Raw genomic sequence first — 21261 nt, 5'->3', positions numbered from 1 at the left:
TATATAGATGCTTCATTATTTGGGTCATAAATCTTTATTATTCTTACAACTTACTGATATATAATTTTCTTAAACATTGTGAAATATCCCTAGTCCCTTCTGGTTAATGTTGGCTTAATGTCCATTTTATCTGATATGAGGATTGAAACACAAACGTACAACATACATGGGTGATATTTTTTCCCATCCTTTCACCTTCAGGTTTTGGATGTCTTTGCTTATGAGGTGAGTCTCTTGGAGATACCATGTTGTTGGGTCTTGTTTTCTAATCCAATCTGCCAGTCTATGTCTTTTGATTGATGAGGGTAGGCCACTAACAAAGTTATTATTTAGAAAAAATTTGTGTTCCTGGTCATATTGGTTTATTTCTGGTTTTTAATTTGACTTAGTTTCCTCTTTGATTAACTAATCCTTTAGTGTAGTCCTCCCTTTGCTGATTTTCACTTTTTAAAGAATATTATCCTCATAGAATATTTTGTTCAGAATGTTCTGTAGTACAGGCTTTGTAGTTGTTGATTGTTTTGACTTTTGTTTATCATGGAAGGTTTTTATTTCATTTTCAAATCTGAAGTTTAATTTTGCCAGACATAACATTCTTTGTTGACATCCATTTTCTTTCAAAGCTTGATATATATTATTCCAGGACCTCCTAGCTTTCAGGTTCTGGGTTAAGAAATCAGCTGAGATCTGAATTGGTTTTCCCCTATACATAATTTGATTTATTTTTTGTCACATCCTTTAAAATTCTTTCTTTATTCTCTATGTTAGTCATGTGCTTTGGTGTTAGTCTGTTGTAATTTTGTATATTTGGGTCCTGTAACTCTCTTTATTTGAGTTTTCATTTTATTCTTTAGGTTTCAGGGATTTTCTGAGAAGACTGTGCATTCCTTTGATTTGTTTCTCCATGCCTTCATCTTTCCTGATAAATTTTAAATTTGGTCTTTTCATGTTATCTCATAATTCTTGGAAGTTCTGTTCATGGTTTCTTAATGCATTTCCCACTTTATTGTCAAGTCTATATATTTTGTTTTCATAACCTGTCTTCCTATTGGTCTAGTCTTTTGGTGATACTTTCCATTGAATTTTTAATTTGGTTTGTTGATTCCTCTATTTCAAGGAATTCCAATTGATTTCTTTTTAGAATCTCTAGTTTTTATCCTAGAGATTTCAACTCCTTGAACTTATCTCTGATTTCACTGCTTACATCATCCTTTATGTTATGAATCAGTTTAAGTGTGTATATTCTAAGTTCCTTCTCTAGCATTTCTTCTATGGTTTTGTAAATAAAATTTATTATTGGAGCATTTTGGTTTGTTTGATGCACTTTTTTGTTCCCTTGTTTAGTTCATGTTGTTTTTGTGTCATCCCATCTAGTAGTATGGATCTGAGGGAGCACAATTTCTACTTCGTAGACTTACAGTGTCTCTGAAGGTTTCCAGTATGTTGCCTTTAATGTGGAAACCAATATTAATAGCACCCAATGAAACAATATACATCCTTAAACCAAACAGCTCTCTTTAAGACTTCTAAAGTTTTGTTACAATAAACAAATAATGAGTTCAATTATTGTTTGCAATATGAACAGTATGTTTGCTAAAAAGGTACACAATTTCAAATGGTGGTCAAAGAGAGAACAGAAGTGGTGTAGAATGTGATCTTTAGAAACAAGTAGGAGAGAAGAGACAAGTAAAAAATTATAGAAAGAATGAAAGAGGAATTAATAATGGTTGGGTATTAGCAAGATAATAGAGAGAAAGAATCCAGGGTGACAGCCAAAATATGTACAGGAAGAGGAAGAATATGTACAAAATAAAAGAAAAAGAAAAAGAAAAAAAAGCAAAAGTATAAAATACACAAAACTGTAATATACTTTTCAAACCTTTCTGTTCTCAATAAACTGGTGCATGAAGAGAACTTGCTTTCAAAAATTAGAGATGTGAGAGAGAGAAAAATCTTGATGGAAAATTGATAATTTTTTCCATTGGCTTTCAAAAGATTCTCAGCTTCCTTTCTCAGTCAATGGGTGGGGATGTCTAGAATTTGATGGTAGCTCTGGTCTGGGGGATGCCAAACCAGCTGGCTGGGCAGGCTGATAGCAAGATGCCCTCACTCCCCATTCCAATCTTCTGATTTATTGAGGCTAATCCCATCCATCCTTGCCCACCTCAGGACTCATGGAACTGGGGAGAACCTGGCTCTCTCCAGCTTCTCTAATGTACACTCCCCCCAGGGTAAAGAGCTTCTAGTCTCTGACCCTCCACAAGATTGCTAGACCCAGACTGGCCCCTGGAGACCCAGCTGCAAACTCACAGATCTGGGCTTCAGTGAAGCCCAAGCTCCACCACACTGCAGTCCAATATCTCCATGTTGTTCTAGTTTGTAACTAGAGAGACTACCAGCAATGTGCTCACACAAAAGAAATGACCATGTGAAGAATCAGCAAGATGGCAGCCACTACCACACCCAGCAGGAAGTTCTCAGGTGCAACCAACCCTGTAGACACATTGATATTTATTGCTTTTTTTTTTTTTTTCTTTTGTGGTGCTGGGGATTGAACACAGGGCCTTGTGCTTGCAAGGCAAGCACTCTACCAACTGAACTATATCCCCAGCCTGACACATTGATATTGAAACTTCAGGTTCTGACCGGTATCTCCAGATGGTGGTGGCTATCCCAAGAGGGCAGAGATAGTGGCAATGTGATGGCACCCTGATTTTGGATCTTAAGATCCTGGCTGGTATCCCAAGGTAGAGTAAGCCACATACAATCCAACCTGCAGTCACCTTGACAATAGACCTGTAGGTCCCAGTTAGGGGTCTATGGTGGCACTGGGGGTGGTGGCATTGGTGTCACCAGCAGTGCCAGCAGCTGCTGCCATAGCTTTTAAATGTTTCATACTTTAATAAGTATGAACATTTAATTATTAATATTCTATTTTTACTAACAGTTCTAAATACTGAGTAAAATAGAAATTAAGATATTCATCATTAAATGTGTTAAAGTCTTGATTAATATCTTGATAATATAGAGAGGAGGAAAAATTTTGAGAGTGATAAAAAGACATTTAATATAATGGATTAAATATTATGACTTCCTGAAATTAATGTTCAGTGGGTAAGTCCTTCATGTTTTTTGATTTTCTATAGTTCATTTTGAATTTCAGTTAAGCAAATGTTTGAATTTCAGTTCAGCAAATGTTTGTTAAGTATACAAATTTCAGGTTTTGTATTTTATAAAGAAAAAGTGATAGATTTGAGCTATGTGGGGATTTGAAAATCAAAAACCACTTGGTGTTGGGGTTGTGACTCAGTGGTAGAGCACTTGGCCTAGCATTTATGAGGCACTGGGTTCAATTCTCAGCACATATAAATAAATTAATAAAATTAAGGCCTATCAACATCTAAGAAATTATTTTTGAAAATGTGGGACATCATAGCACGTATTTTTGCATATGTGCACACAGTCCAATTGTTAAAGAGGGATGAATTGGAGTTAGAGTCTACTGTCCTGGGCAAAAGAGAAAACTGGCTTAGGTAATTTATGCTACTTTTTATCTTTTCTCACTTTTCAGAAATTTTGTACATTTGAAAAATTTCTTGATCTTATGAAATAAATTGCATGAAATCAAATATTTGTTTTTCTAGCATTCTTCCCTTTTCACTTATTTTATTTAGGGGAACTAACAAAATAATTTCAAAAAGTATAGTTTGGGTATGAAGGTCTATCTATAATTCTAAAGAAAGAAAACAAGAGCAAGTCAGCAGATTGCTCTGCTTCCAACAAGTGGTAGTTACTTAATTCACCCTATCCTTCACTTGGGTACTTAGGATGTGGAAATCACCAGCCAGCAAAGAGAAAAACCTTTTTTTTTTAATTTCTCATCCCCAACTCCAACTAAAATATACTAGGATCTCTATAGTTGTAGTCCAAAGTGGATTATGAGTGGTACAAATAAGTAGAGTTCTCCATTTAATTTTGTAGATAGATTTTTTTTGTTGCTTACATAATTATCTTGTAAATATTCTTTTAGGCACAATTCTGGGATCAAAGTATCAGAAATAAGACTTGGATCCCACCATGCTGCACAGTGTGATTAAGGCACATACTAGGAGCTTGGCACAAAACTTGGCATACAGACATAATATAAGTAGAGAACATAATGGAAACTTATTACTAAGTGCTAAGCAGCACATTCATAGTCTATAAGTTCATGAAGACACAAGTAACCATGGTATATTTATTAGTTGGACTCTGCTAATATATTCATTAAAAGATGGTTTCATGTTGATTTATAAGTTTAGAGAGGAAAAGATTAGGAAATGTAGGTGTTTGTAACATAAACCATTGATATTTTTCTGCTTTCAGTGCTCTTTTAGCAGATATTTAAATTCTAATTAATTCCATGCAGTAAAATGGAGAAATGGGCAAAGATTATTCTCTATGAGTAAAACCACATAAAAATACTACTAAAACTTCCACTCCTGTCCAAATGTTTATGCCTGATCCAAAGACTAGTTCTTTGGAACCTATGTTCTAGGTCTGATTTTTTTTTTTTTTTTTTTTTAAAAAGCAGTTTTGTGATTTTTTTTGGGACATCACTTGATATATTTATGCTGCATATTTTCTGTTTTGTCCAAAACATAATTCTGGGAAAGACTCAAATCTTTCCTGACTTCTCTGTGAAGTCTTTCTGAACTCTTGTCTTCCTCCCAGCACTCATCCCATCTTCCTATTTTACCACCTATATTCTGAAAGAAAACTTTATAACTCCTAAACTTCTTAATATTTGAACTATCTTTTCACTTTTAGGCTTATATCATATTTATGTTCAATTACAGTGCTTTCAGTAAAGATGGACAGCAGTTAATATGTGCCTATTTAATTTACAGGATTTCTGTTTTGGTTTTTGTTTGCTGACAGTGAAATGTAAAAGATGTTAATACTCTATAGAGTCAAAAGTTTCCTTTAAAATTGCATGCCTTTTAAATATTTTTATATCATGTTATTAAGATATTTATACCAATGCTGACAGCAGCAGGTGAAAAGATTAAAAATTGAAAATTAATTTCCCATATAATTCTAAGTACAAAATTTGTTTCTTTTTACTCTTTAAAAGTCAGTACTGTTCATGTCACCATTCTTTGTTTTATATATTCTATCTAATGCTTTTATGTTAAGGCTTGGGTTTACTTTTGTTTGAAGTGGGAAGTATATTAAATTTGATTTTTTTCAAAATGTGAATGTTAAGATTAGATTTTTACAGCAGAGGTAGGAGCTTGCATAAAATACTTGTGATATGTTAAGGCAGACCTAACACTACAAACACTTCTCAATGTGATTGCTTTACTTTTCCTAAAATAAGTGAGGTTTTGGGGCTGGGGTGGTAGCTCAGTGGCAGAGCACTTGCCTAGCATGTGTGAGGCACTGGGTTTAATTGTGAGCACTGCATAAATATAAATAAGTAAATAAAATAAAAGCAAGTTATCCATCTAGAATTTAAAAAAATTAAAAATAAGTGAGGTTTTGTATGGCAAAACAACAAAATTATCCAGAAAAGTCATATTCAAATTGAATTTTTAAGTTGAAGTATACAGCCACAGTCATATTTATTTGACTCCCCTACAGGCAGTATTTTCCAAAATAAATATTTGGCAAAGATCTGCTAAACAATATATGTAAAAAGTTTTGTAAACTCAATAATAAAAAAGACATATAACCCATTTTTTAGAAGTGGGCAAAAGATTTGAAGACTGTTCACACATGAAGATACAAAAAATACTAGTAATAATAAGAAAGAAACCAGTCAACAGAGAAATTTAAATTAAAATCTTAGTGACATACAGTTATACATCTAATAGACTGACCAAAATACAAAAGGCTAACAATACCTCATGTTGGCAAGATTATGGAGCAACTGGAAATCCCCTGTAGTATTTCTGAGAATAAAATGGTACCAACATTTTGGAAAACAAGAGGGCATTTTTTTATTTTTGTTTGTGAAATTAAACGTTGACATCAAATCTGAGTTCCATCAATTCCACTCTGACATTTTACTGAAGAGAAATGAAAATATAGGTCACAAAGATAACATTTAGTAACATTTTATTTACAATAGATAAAAAACATAGTTTGAAGTCAACCAATAGGAAAATAAATATACTATGGTAAATTACATTGCATAATACATTGAATAATATTTGGTAAAGTCCTTTAATGGATGACTGACAAATGAAACAGAAATTAATAACCAAGCATGATAACTAAAGTATATCTTAAATAAAAAAAATATAAACTCTGGTGTCTTTTGTATAAAATTCTGGCAGTTAAATCATCAGTTGAGAAAATATCAAAACAGTGATTGCTTTTGGAGTGATGGAGTTAAAATTGACTGGTGTAAAGAGTGTGAGGGATTTGAAAGCTCATGGAGCATGGAGATACAGCCATGGCACAGGGCCGCATAAGAAAGTATCTTCCAGTGGGTGTGGTGGTACTTGTCTATAATCCTAGCAGCTGCAGATTCTTAGGCAGGAGGACATTTTTGAAGCCTGCCTCAGTAACTTAATGAGGCTGTAAGCAACTTATTTAGACCCTGTCTTCATATAAAAAATAGAAGGACTGGGGATGTGCCTTCGTAATTAAGAATGCCCTTGGGTTCAATCCCTAGTACAAAAAGAAAAAAGAGGAAATAATGTAAAGAAAGGACATCCCTCACAACCTGAAACTGTCCACAGTATTATGACAAGCAGCCATCATCCAAAAGGGGAAGAGTTCAAGGGAAGTCATAGAGAAGAAGAGAACAAGAAGATGTGTCTCTGTAAATTATTTGCTCAGGTTATGCAGCTAGTAGCATGGCAGGAGTTAGAGAGATCCGAATGGGAGTAGTAGCTTGGGATCTCTTAACCACACACTCTTTTCTTTGGACAGCAGATGCAAGGTGCCCAAAGCAGGTGGGAGGTGAGTGGTTAATTTTTTTGTTTCTTGGACCTAATTTTTAAAATAATCAGGTGTGAATGAATTTGGATTTGGCATTGATGAGCTTTTTACCTAGTAGTTCTGTCTGTAGTGAAGACATAATCCAGGAGCAAACACATGGAAACCATCCTTGCTAGTTTAAATAATAACTGAAAATGAAGCAAAAGAGAAGGTTTTGGACTGATGATAATTATGTATATTTTGGCCAGAGTTTAGAGTTCACAGAGGAATAAATCTGCTAGACCTTGGTGAATATGTACTTCAGATTTGTTTATTTGTGCATTTCTTCGTGGAAGATTTATAGCAATGTAAAAATTCTAAAAGAAATATTAAACAGTAGTTAGTGATAGACATGCTGCAGTATTTAAAGGAATATGAAATGCTTTTTGCAGTTCAGGATAAAATGCCAAAAATTAAATGAATGAATCAGTTGAAGACCAAATACTTGGTTTTATATGCACAAGCTAGCATCATAAAATAGTAATGTTAGAATCTAGGTTGGGGTATGCCTAGATTTACACTAAAAGATAAAGCGCATGTGTTGTAGACAAGGGTGCAAAGAGTTAACAATTCAGATAGTGAGAGAAAGAACTGTAACAAATTACCTCAGAGCATACTGTTTGAAAACTATATATTCTCATAAAGTTAATTATAAAACTAAAATTTTATATTTCAAAATGTTTATGGTGAAGCACTAAAAATTACTGTGTGTAGAATTGACTGTGGGACCACTAATGACACAATGCTGTTGAATTAAAAATATTATAGTCTTACATTTCTTACCAACTGTAAGCTATAGTTGTATAAAAACTTTGTTCTATAATTCTTGATATGACTAACTGATCTGTGAGATTTTTCTGTTATGGGGAAAGTTCATTTCTCCTTCTTGTTATTTTTCAAACATCAAGAAGGGAAGAATATTTTAACAGATCCATTCTGCATAATGAGAATTTAGTCACTTGAAAGAGTAAAAGCTTTATTTTTACTATTAATACCCTCACACCTAAATTAAGCCATGGCATATATAAGTCACAGGCAGGGCTAAGTCCAAATTTGGCAAAACAGCATAATTAATATGAATGGTCTTAATACAAATAAAATTAGCATTTATTGCAATCTTATAGTATGTTAGTCATTAGTCAGAAGACATTAAACAATAAAAGTATAAAGAGATTTTTTTCTCATTATGTGAAAAATTGATATTTAGAGGACTTAAATGATTTCTCCTAGATTACCAGTTTAGTAGTTAGTAGAGTCCACATTAGAAAATAGGTCCATTTTATTTCAAAGTCTACTCTATAAATCAATAAGGAATTGGCTGCCCCTATAACCGAATTCTTCCGAATTACACGAATTGCAACAATGTAAGTTTTTTTTTTAACTTCTAACTTCATCTTTACTTGCTTTTTTTTTTTTTTTTTTTTGTTTTGTTTTTTCTTTTCTTTCTTTTTCTTTTTTTTTTTTTTTTTTGTATCTGGGATTGAACCCAGGGGTGCTTAACCACTGAGCCACAACCCCAGCTATTTTTTGTATTTTATTTAGAGACAGGGTCTTCCTAGTTGCTTAGGGCCTGCTACATTGCTGAGGTTAGCTTTCAACTCACAATCCTTCTGCCTCAGGCTCCCAAGCTGCTGGGATTAGAGGTGTACACCACCGTGCCCAGCTCATTTTTACTTTTGATGAGAAAAAATTTCTACTAAATACTCATTGAGTAAAAATTGTAATACAAGGTTTATTGAATAGTTCAAGTTTTGTGTTTTTGTTTGTTTGGGTTTTCTTTGTTTGTTTGTTTTTGTACTGGGAATTGCATGCAGGTGCTACATTCCAGTCTTTTGGTTTAGCTTTGTTTTTCTTTTCCTTTTTTTATTTTGAGAAAGGGTCTTGTTAAGTTGCTGAGAGTCCTATGAGGTGTCATTTGCTGTTCTCAAACTTGTGATTCTCCTGCCTCAGCCTCCTGACTAGGTATTGTAATAGGAGAACAAGATAGGTCCATTTTAATTTTTCTAACAATCCCTTAAGGCAAAAGTTGTTCTACATATTGAACACTGAGTCTCAGTATGTTCATCGTATATAGGGACTTGGCAAAGATGGGGTTTAAAAAGAAGGCTTAATTCAAAAACTAACTCCTTCTACTTGACTGCATTCTTCTCAATTGTGTAGCCTGTGCTCAGCCTGGAGGCCAGTAAGACAAGACTTATATAGTATCCAAAAATCCCTGAACTCTCTAGGACCTCAAAGTCTGTTAACTTGTAACTTACATTCAGTTGTTAGGAAGGAAGTCATTTTTCTTCATCTTTTTGAATTTTTTCTTAACAATTATAGTAATGTTCAAAATAGTAATCTTTCTTTCCTACCTAAAGTGGCCTATTGTTCTGAATATTGCAAGTATCCTAATGTTTTTTTTTTGTTTTTTGTTTTTTTGGTAATCTATTTTTCTAAAATTCTTTTGCATACTCTTTTCCACTGGAAAATTTCAATTTTTATATATATATAGGCAAAATATGTGCTCACAATCTTCTTCTGTGGGTGACTTTTTATTTTGATCTTCTACATCTCAAATAAAGTAACACCATATGTTTTCCACATACTGCTTTTGACATGACACTTTGGGCCACTTGAATGTTTTTATGCAGTCACAAACTCTATATCAATTGATTTAAAGATAATCAGTTCATAGAAAGTTATAAGTATTTTGTTTATTAGAGATATTTTAAAATACAAGTCATCTATTATTTATTATTAGTTATTTATGAAAACCCCAAACCCTTAAAATAGTATATAATTATTTGATGAAATAATAATTATCAAATGCTACCACCTTGCAAAATTTATGACCACAAATTTTCAGAATGTTGTCTACATGTCCATTCTCATAGCAAACATTTACTCATATTCACAAATCATCTTAATAGAAAGCAATATTTTTCTAAAATGAACAACAATCAAAAAGAAACAGCCCCTGAAATAGCAAATGTGTGTCTTTTACCTTTTCATACTTGGATGAAAGACTGGGTGGTGTCCTGGATAATTTAGTTTGTTGAACTAATCTGAGTCAGCACTTAGTATTCATTACTCAGTCCATTGATTTTCAGTCATAAAATGCTGGTGGCAGACACATGTTCCTCATATCAGCTCTTCTTCAGTCTCCTTAAGAAACTGTTTCAGTCATTAGGATGAGCTCACAGAAATAAAGCCAAGTGGGATAAATAATTGACTAGCTGCTACATATTTATTTAATTAAACTAGGTGAAAGTTCATGAGTTCAATAGAGAGGTTTTCATTGTATTTTTTATTGCTAAAATAATATATTTGCTCCATTTAGTGCTGAATATTGACAGTATTTCTGAGAATAATTTTGAGTTCATTATCAGTCTTTTCCATACTAAATTGGAAGAAGGATTAAAGACAGATGGGCTTTAATGGCAATATGTTAGAAAGGTATGTTATTTTCAAACAAAATTAGGGCTTTTAATGTTAAAAACAGAATCAGTTTTGTAAACATTAAAGTTTTAGAAGGAGTGTTGGGGAGATAGCTCAGTTGGCAAAGTGCTTGCCTCCTAAGCACAAGGCCCTGGGTTCAATCCCCAGCATGGCAAAAACAATAAATAAATAAAAGAAGGAAGTCAATGTTAGCATATTTTCTATACTCTAATAGTCATAGGAAAACCATGTGATATTAACAGAAAAGAAATGACTACTCACTTCACACCCACGCAAACGATCACTTATTTCATATTTTATTCCATAAGCAAATGATAAGCCATGAATTCTCTGTAGGTAAGAGAGATTTTAAACAAACTTCTGATTAGTAATTTTCACTAGAATTTTGATTGGATATTTGTGGCATATATTGTGATTTCTACTCCAAAATGTAACTATATAACACTCTATATAAAAAGGGGAGGAAAACTACCATTTTTTGAGTTTACTGGAATTTTTTCCAGGATAAAATTCCCAATATTCCTGTCATCTTAAAAATTTGGAAGTGATAAACTACATGTAGAAACAAGTAATTAATTTTGGGGAGTTATTGTATTGATTTCCATCAGTTTCCCATTAGAGACAGAAGTTAGAAAACAAAGAATGAAAAGGGAACATCTCAGGGAAATAGGCAAGTCAGTAGAGGAGAGTTAGCAGGTTGAGATGGGGGTAGGGAAGGAACAAGGAAGAACTAGGGGATAGTTCTGAAAAAATTATACTGTATTAATTGTGAATATAGCATTGTAAATCCCACATTTATATGTGCACCAATGGAAAAAATGTAAATAAATTAAAGAAAGACCAGAAGAGAAGAGGAAGGGGAACAGGGCAAGAGAAGTAATGAGGACAAGGGGAAGTACCAGGGAATTAATTAGAGTAAATTGTAATACATGCATATGGGAATATGTCACAATGAGAATGACTTATGTAAAATTATAATGTAATAATACAACATAAAATGTTAGAATTTTATTTGTTTTGGTGTAGTACAATTCCAGATAATAATAGCAATACTGTTGCAGCCAGTAAACACTAGATTCATATTCTTTAATTTCTGCAGTATAATACTATTAGAGTTTGAGAGTAAAAATTGGAAGCACACTATGACCCCAGGCCTGTCCATTTTAGAATAAAGATTATTGGAATACTGTTTTTAGTACTTGTGAACTAGACATTCTACATTTGTATCCATAACTGTTCACAATTTTTCTGCCTAACCCCAAAATAAAAATAATCATGTCAGGAATACTTGTATTTTAGGGTAACTGCAAAAAGTAGGCCTAAGACAGAAAAACTAAAGGGAATTTCATGGAAAGTGACTTCCATCCATTTGCTTTATAGGGAGCACAATTTCCAAGTCTTTCTGCAGATTCTTAGGACGTTAGAACATAATAAGCTCAGAAGTGTACCCTCTCCCTGTTCAGATTCTAGCTCTGCTTTTTTAAGTGGTTTCACTTTTGGCAAGTTAGTCTCTCTATGACTCCATTTATTTAAGGATAAAATGTCTGAGAGTTAAAGTAAATAATATTGCAGACTTTTACAAAGTGGCACCTGGTAAGTTTTCAGTAAATATCAACTATTATTTTTAGTAGAGGAGAACATAATACATTGTTACACATGCCAAAATTACCTTTCTTGACATCAGGAAGTGGCAACATTGACACTTTTTGATCTAGAGAAAGAATTATTGTAATCACTGTTTCTAGATCAATAGATACTCATCTGCACATGAAATCTAATTCAGAGACCTGAATAAAAAACAAATATAGCAAAATAGTGTCCACACAAAGAAATTTTAGTTTTCCTTCATTATTACCTATATTTCATTAAGAAATAAGATTTTTATTGATAATCAAGTCTGTTTCTTAAAAAAGCTACAGATCAATAAAAGTGGTGTAAAACTATTACAAGACAAAAAGGAGCCATTATTCTACAAAGCACTTTTATCTTACATTGAAAGTCAGTGAACCCTATGGGAGGAACAAAGGAGGCATTGAAATTATGTTAAGCCTCTATGTTTAGTTTCTCCAAAATCCCTTTTCATTTTATAAATTCCATTTAGAATTTTTGGCATTAAACATTCCATGAAGTAGAGGAGCTTTAGGGCTCTTTCTACATAAGCTATCTGTGATTTCCCTTTATCATTTAGCATTTACTCAAATGGTTCTGAATGATAGGAGGTGTCAGACTTCCCTGAGTATTTGTCCACCTCAGGGCCTTCTAAGCTTTTGAGTCTCAGATCCTTCATGAAAACTGGAACTACCCATAAAATCAAAAGCCATTCGGATTTTCATATCAGAGATTCTCAAAAACCTGTTTTACTGATAATCTTAACAAGTAGGTTACTTTTGAGTTTCTCAGAGATGAAAGATGATTGTGTCAGCTCTATTCTGCTTTTTTCTTTTCCAATTAGTTTAGACTGTTTTAGGCCATAGTTTTTCAGCTTTTTGCCAGAATATAGGGAGTAAAGGTCAATGAAATCATAAGAAGTAAAATTTAAAACAATCTACTCTTGTAAAGGTTAGATAATCTTATAACCATAGAGCTGAAAATGTATGATAAATTTCTCTAAGTTGAATATTTTTAGAACATATGCCATGAGAAATATTTGTAAATATTATAATAAATGATGGTTATTCCAACAACTTAAGAGTTTGAAAGTAAGGAAGTTGCAAATAATTTATGAATATTTATAACCACAGTAAATTTCAATTGGGTGTTTGATCCAAATCCTCAGCATATAGAAAATGAAAATAGATAGGTTAAAAAATTGAAAAACAAAGCTGCCATAAACACAGGTATGAAGTTAAAATTGTTCCCCAGATATTACTCTGCTAGACACTGAAGATAAACACCATGAGATATTCTCTGACCATTATTATTAGCAAATGTCTTGTCATAACAAACACAGAAGTTCCTGTAAAATTTAAGAAATGAAATATCAATTCCTGTTTTGTTTTTATCTTTCTAGATGAAATAACTTCAATAAAAAAAAAACAAAATAAAACTAACAGGTATGTGCACTGTTGTGGATGAAATGGAAGGAGACAAAATCAATTCTGTAACATCCTTTGTCTTGGACTGGCCCAAAGTGAACTACCTGGTCACTTTAAGGTAAGAACTGCTACTTTTCCTCTATTTGCCTGACTCCATAGCTGAAATAAGGTCTGGGAAAAAAGGAAAGATTTATTCAAATTTTGTTGCTATAGTTTTTGAAACATTTTTTTCTGAGTTTGTTTTAGTACCTTTGAAACACACATCCAACCAAAACACTCATGCACCTTATGTTTCTCCGATAGACCTTTGGATTAAAATCCATATGAAAGTCATCTGTCAATATAAGAAACTCTTGGAGTCACTTTGGTTTTGATAGTGATTTTAAAAGGGTTTAAAATACCAAAACAACTTGAAGAAAGGAAACTTAGAAATATGAGTATAAAATAGAGTGGTAGGATCTCTAGGAAACTGCTTCCTCTAAATGCCCTTTTTCTAATGCATTGCTGCTTGTTTTACACACTGAGTTTTTAGGCCTCATCAGTCTTTTCAATGTTTTAAAACAGACCTTTATTGGGGCAAACTTTATAAAATATTATGATTATATTTGAATAGTTTCTACTATATATATTTTGAGCAAAATAGTTTTTTGTACACCAATAAAATGAATATTACCAAATACTCATTTTCCTGAATTGTGTCTCCAATTTTGATTTGGTATCTGTATAATGTGTCAGTGAAATCCAAATTTAGATTTTGGTTGGAAACTAGTTTCCAAGTCATATTAATACCTGAGATTGTGGCAAATGTATAAACACACAATATTCATATTTTTAATCTGAATGTGTTCAGTTAGGACTTTTGACTCATGGTGAGCATACCGAATGCACACCTGTCTGCCCCAACTCCAGTGTTCATTTTACACTCAAGAGTTACTGTTCATCACATGCACTTAAGGGTTTTTATAATTATTTTATTCCCATTACCACCAATCTGCCTGGGAAAAGTCCTGAAGTCAGATAACTATAATAACCCAAACTGTTATTCTTCTAACAAATGTCAGGCTTGCCACTAAGTTCTGTAATGCACTACTGACCTATCACATGCTATTTTATGTTTTTTTTATTTTACTTAATAATTCAATTATTATTAAGTGGAGGGCCATGTATTTAAGCCTGGAACTGTGTGAACCTCAAGATCATATGTAGCATGCTAGCATACTCATTCATACAGCACAACTAGTTTATGACTTCATGTACAACTACCCTTACTATACATGAAGATTGTCTTTCAGGTAGGGACAGTGGAAAATGATATAGTTGATTTCTGATTGCTGTCTGTGTCAAGGGTTTCTGGAATAGCCCAGTGGACTCTACTATAAGCATACCTCAAATTTACTGTGGATTTGATTCCAGTCCAGTGCAATAAAGTGAATAGCACATTAAAGTGAGTCACACAATTGTTTTGACTTTCTTTTGCATATAAAAGATGCTCATACTATATTTTACTGTATTAAGTATACAATGTTATCTTACAAATGTACCTTGATTTAAAAATTCTTTATTGCTAAAAGTTGTAGCAATCATTTGAGCTGTTTTAAAAATGAAGCTAATAAATATGCTTGAGGCAGATTTTACAAACCTCCAAATAGGAAACAGATGTAATATCTGAAAAGCACAATAAAGTAGATGGTAGTAATATGAGATATCTTTGTACTAAAGAAGGCCTACCTATGTCCAGAGAAGCCCATTCAGAATTAACCAGGTTGTACTTAGAAAATAAACACCATTCTAATTCAGAAACTTGAGAGTAGAAAACAGCCTAATGAAAATTAATTGACAAAGAATAAGAATATGTGCTTACTTTGTTTATTTCAGGACCTCAAACTTGATGGGGAATTGTTTCCAGATATTTGCATAATGGAACATCATTCAAAAATAATGTTTTAAGAGTGACTGAAAATGAACAGAAAAGTTAGAGGCTGATGTTAAAAGAGAACTAGACTTCAATATTTGACATTGATTCTCTTAAATGAGAATCAGGGTAGACATCCTCAGATTTCCTTGGTGAATATTTTATAAAGAATATTCACAATTACTGAAAAAAGAACTTAGATTTCCAGAGAGAAGGCGAATCACTGCCAGAGGATTTAGAGGCTATGTTGAAAAAAACATGGGTTTGTATCATTATTCTTTTCCATCATAATTTTCCCATCATATGTTCTCTCCATTATATTTTCCATATCATATTTTCTGTTCAATAGCAAATTTCTATAGATATTATCATTTCATGCCCTATAAATATTCTTAAAATTAAAACAAAGCAATTTCAAATGAAGAATGAATAAAAATGGATCTCCCTTGGATCCATCCAAAGGAATTTAACAAAAGTTAAAATTGACTCTGCAGTTTTTCCTAGGAGGCATTGTTTAGTCAGGGTCTCCAGAACATGATTATGTCAGGTTTACAGCTCATGTGAAAAACTACATCAAAAGAACAGCCTTGCTTTCATTTTATATAGATTAGCAATTTTCAAAATATTAGTGTTAGCATTTATGTGGTTTAATTTTTCTCTTCCCTTTTCTTTGATTGCAATTCTCCAGAGCAAAAGGACAAATGGTTCTCTTCCATTCAGAGGTATTTTCTTAGTATAGTTATTTTTAAATTTTAACATGTAGTAAGTAAATTAAAAGCTTTAAGTAATACCTTCCATCTCTTTCTGTAGTCTCCAATCTACCACTTGAAGTTTCTTTAACATATCTATTCAGTTTCCATAAACATAATGTTTTCTATGGAATACCTCGAAAATCAAAGATTGATTATATCCCTATCATTGAGTATACAGACTGAAGTGCTCAACTTAGGATCATGGGTTGGACCCAGAGTCCTTCACTCTTTCTTTCCATTTTCCTCTCCCCAACTAATGAAGAAAAGCTAAATGAAAAGAGTTCATTCCTTTGTTTGATCTAGTAAAGCATCATGTGTTTTCTTCTTGTACTTATAAGCAAGATGCAATACCCCTTCAAGAAAACAGGGAGGCTTTCAGGATACAACATCATGCAGATGTGCCTAAAGCTTATTATTATTCTCAAGCCTCATATTACCTGGATTTTTAATTCCATTATTGTTAGCCCTCACTCCTAATGTCCACAAAAAAAAAAAAAATGGTGGGATATAGTTTGAATCCAGAGTGTGCTCTTGCACTATATCTACAACCTTTATTTATTTGTTATTTGTTTATTTATATACTTAAAAACAGGGTTTAATTAACTTGCTGGGGTTCTTAATTATTGAGACTGGACTCAAAGTTGTGGTCCTGCCTTAGCCTCCTGAGTCACTAGGATTAAAGGGATGTGTTACTACATCTGGCATGTCCTGAAATTTTACAAAGCCTCTTTTATTCCATAACATAATCTATGTGATGAGTCATTCATGTATCTTTAAAAATCGCTTATGAATATACTGAAAATCTTAGCAAAATAAATTTATTTTAAAGTAAACCAAAGCAAAAGCCATCTGAATTTGTGTTCTTTTGGGTTATCATTGCATTTCATTAGATACATCACTGTGGAGAAAGAGAAAGACTACCCAAAATGTAGTCTCATCAAAATATTCACCAGGGACAATGAAAATTGTGTCTAGGTGTTTGTAAGCCAGGAAATTAAATTCAAAATTCCTGCATAATGCAGAAAACTCCACAACTAAAAAGAGAGACAGGCAGGTAGGCAGGTAGACAGTGAATGTGCTTTATAAGGAAGTGTTTAGAAATATCATGATGGAGATGCATTTTCCAGGGTATATGTTTATCATTGTGTGCATGAAAACTAAATTCTAGATGAAATGGAAAAAGAGAAATTAGTATTAATTTCAATATTTAGCATTTTTGCTTGGAAAAAATATTGCTTTTCTGTTATGTCTTCCTTATCACTGATGTGAATGTTTCTCTGAGACCTTTTGAAGAGAAAAGAGAGAGGCTTTCTAAGGAATCTCCACACTGCTTTCCAGAGTGGGTGCACTAATTTGCAGCCCCACCAGCAATGTACGAGTGTACCTTTCTCCCCACATCCTCGCCAACATCTGTTGCTTGTATTTTTGATAATCGCCATTCTAATTGGGGTGAGATGGAATCTTAGGGTGGTTTTGATTTGCATTTCTCTTATTACTAGAGATGTTGAACATTTTTTCATATGTTTATTGATTGCTTGTACATCTCCTTCTGTGAAGTGTCTGTTCATTTCCTTAGCCCATTTGTCTACTGGATTATTTGAATTCTTGGAGTAGAGTTTTTTGAGTTCTTTATAGATTCTGGAGATTAGTGCTCTATCTGAAGTATGATTGGCAAAGATATTCTCCCACTCTGTAGGCTCTTTCTTCACATTACTGATAGTTTCCTTTGCTGAGAGAAAGCTTTTTAGTTTGAATCTATCCCAGTTATTGATTCTTGCTTTTATTTCTTGTGCTATGGGAGTCCTGTGAAGGAAGTCTGGTCCTAGCCCGACATGTTGAAGATCAGGACCTACTATTTCTTCTATAATCTGGCCTATACCCAAAGGACCTAAAATCAGCATACTGCAGAGATACAGCCACATCAATGTTCATAGCTGCTCAATTCACAATAGCCAGACTATGGAACCAACCTAGATGCCCTTCAATTGATGAGTGGATAAAGAAACTGTGGTATATATACACAATGGAATATTACTCAGCCATAAAGAATGACAAAATTATGGCATTTGCAGGCAAATGGATGAAATTGGAGAATATCATGCTAAGTGAGATAAGCCAATCTCAAAAAGCCAAAGGATGAATGATATTGCTAATAAGTGGAGGATGACACATAAAGGGGGGGAGGGAAGGGTTAATGTTAGGGTTAGAGTTAGGGTTAGGGAGGGGGCAAGTATGGAGGAAGAAAGTACTGTATAGAGGGTAAAGAGGGGTGGGAGGGGTGGGGGGAAGGGAAAAAATAACAGAATGAATCAAACAACATTACTCTATGTAAATGTATGAATACACAAATGGTATGCCTTTACACCATGTGCAAACAGAGAAACAACATGTATCCCATTTGTTTACAATAAAAAAAAAAAAAGTTCACTCCAAAAAAAAAAAGAGAGAGGCTTTGGGATTGAATACTTGCAGATAAAAAAAAAGTGGATGATCTGGGAGAGGTATTTTAACAGATTAAATTGTTTATGCCAATCATATTGTTAAATAAATATTAAATCTTTAACACAAGTTATTATGTATAATGTTTTGTCTGAAGTTATGCTCCAAGAACAAAGATGTTATCAATAAGGAAAAGATGGCAATATTTTTATAAAACTATCAACTGTTATACTTTACAGCAGCTCAAAATCACATGGAATACTTTTGTTTGTGGAAAATATGTAAAGCAAAAGAGTTATGTTTCAACATAAGTAAAAGGTTATGCAAAAGTCCTAACCCATTCCTGGAGTCAGATGCTATTGTTTGAGGGAAATACTTGTTTGAGATGCTATTGTTTGAGGGAAATACTTGTTTGAGACTACAAAGTTTTCCTATAGCTCAGTAGAAACAAAGCACACATACCTCAATTAAGATTTTGTGGCAGGTGTTTATGTTATGGAATTCAAGGGAAAAATCCCTTGTTTTTTTAGGCCCATCTTTTATGTATGAAAATATGTGTGTGAGGGAACCTGAACTACCACTCTAATTTTGACAAGAGCTGTGAGCAGGTTGGGGTACTCTGCTTTTATCATTGAAACCATGAATAAGTCAAGAATGAAGTGACACTATTTTGCTCTCTGATAGAGTTTCAATGGCAACAGTGTCTTTCAGGGAATGCTGTTTCCAGAGTGTTATTTTCCCAAATAGGAACGCATGTTTGGAAAATATTTTCATGTAATCTTTTGCTTTTTTTGTGCACAATTTATGAGTTCTGCTAATATGGAACACAATACTCATATTTCTACTTTTGTCTTTCTTATTATTTGTTTACTACCCAAAGAACTCTCTCTACTGAATTGCAATTGTTTTTCACTCCCAGAAAGGCCTGCAGAGAAAAAGATACTTCATGTAATTACTGCTATGAAAATATATACCTAATGTTAAGAAAAATTATCTCAGAAACAAGGTAATTCAGAAAATAGGTTCTTCACTATAGATTCCATGAAAGAGTTTCTTCAAATTTCCATGAAACTTATATTTCAAGTTAAGGCTGTGTATGTAACATTCCTTTGTTACTCTGGTAGAAGGCAGTTTCTGGGTTGGGCACTTGAAGTCTTCTCTGTTGGTTGGCCTCTGAGTTACTTTTGCATAATCTTTGGACCTACAAGGAACACTTTAGAAATTGCTGCATTTAAAATGCTTTTTATAAAAATTAAAATTCACTTAATCAACAACTTTTGGAGGCAATTTGTTTTGTCAAGTAATTAGTCTAAATGGGAGAAATATTATAAAAATCATGTAAATTATCAGTGGGTTTCATGTTGCTTTGTTTTTATATACTTTGTGTTTATATCATTTTGTGACCCTTTATTCTGCTTTTATGTGCCATGTCAGCTCTGTCAAGTCCAGAGCCCTAACTGCTGATTTATTTGACAGTTAACTTATGTAAAACATACGTGCATAGCCTATACATTTTTGGTAGCATTGCACTGTAAGCACAGTCTTTGGGAATTCAGTGATCTCTATAAATAACTCAGAATTCTTTTTGCGTTTGCTGCAGATTGTCCTTCTATTTTCAATTTAGGTTAGCACATAGCTAGTAAAGCTCACCTTTTTAATGACAATTGGAAAAAAGGAACTTAGTTTTCTAAAAATTTCAGTACCTTTTGTTAGGACTCTCAATTTTCAATCTCAAAAGATTTTGACAACAACAAAAAATCTGGGGAACCACAGTAACAGACACATAGAAAATAAGCAGTTAACAATTATGCTTTAAATGTATTTAGTGACTAATTCTTTTTTTTTTTTACTAATTCTTATTTTGATTTTACCTCAGCTGCTTTTATAACAGACAAAGACATAAGCTTCCCCACTATAAAAAGAGCATTCAGGAAGAAATAGAATATAGGTTTCTCCTTTTCTTATTCACATTGAATTATGGAAATACAGTAATGGAAATTAGGCAGAGGAACATCTTTGAGTGTTGTGGGTGTGTTATTGGGAGTAGCCTTCATGTACTCTCTTCAAAATATATTTTATCTTCTTACTTAGTTAAGCTCCTATATTTTGTGAATCATATAAGAAAAATACATATTTTATTAAGTGAAATAATGTATCAGGGAATGAGAGTATCTTATAATCAAAGGCTTATGTTCTTCTTAAGTCCTATGCTTTCCACTGTTCACAATTGAAATTAAGATTTGTCCTTGAATGACTATTGGTTGATTATTATTTGTTCACCTGTCTGAAAGTCATTATTTATAGCTGTACTTATTTCTTTTTTATACTATAGAAAGAACTCAGATAAAGCAAGTGAAGTTTTCAACATGTCATTATCAGTGCTAAGGATAAGTGTAAGTTACCTTGCTGGATATTCTTTTTGTGTGTGTGTATGTGTGTGTGTGTGTGCTGGGGATTGAACCCAGGGCATTTGCTTGCAAGGCAAGCACTCTACCAACTGAGCTATATCCCCAGCCCTGCTGGATATTCTTAATGTTAAAGAGACTGTGATAAATTATATACAAAGTAGTATTTAATAATTTAGTTGTAAATATTATCCCTCCTATTATTGGATAAGTCATTATCAGAGATACTATTGATATTGTATACTTAAGAATTTACTCCATAGTAGAATTTTTGTTATAAATAACATTTGACATATTTGGTGGCT

The sequence above is a fragment of the Sciurus vulgaris genome (genome assembly GCF_902686455.1).
Source record: "Sciurus vulgaris genome assembly, contig: HiC_scaffold_441_arrow_ctg1, whole genome shotgun sequence".
Classification (NCBI taxonomy): Eukaryota; Metazoa; Chordata; class Mammalia; order Rodentia; family Sciuridae; genus Sciurus; species Sciurus vulgaris.
This window is presented reverse-complemented; position numbering follows the sequence as displayed.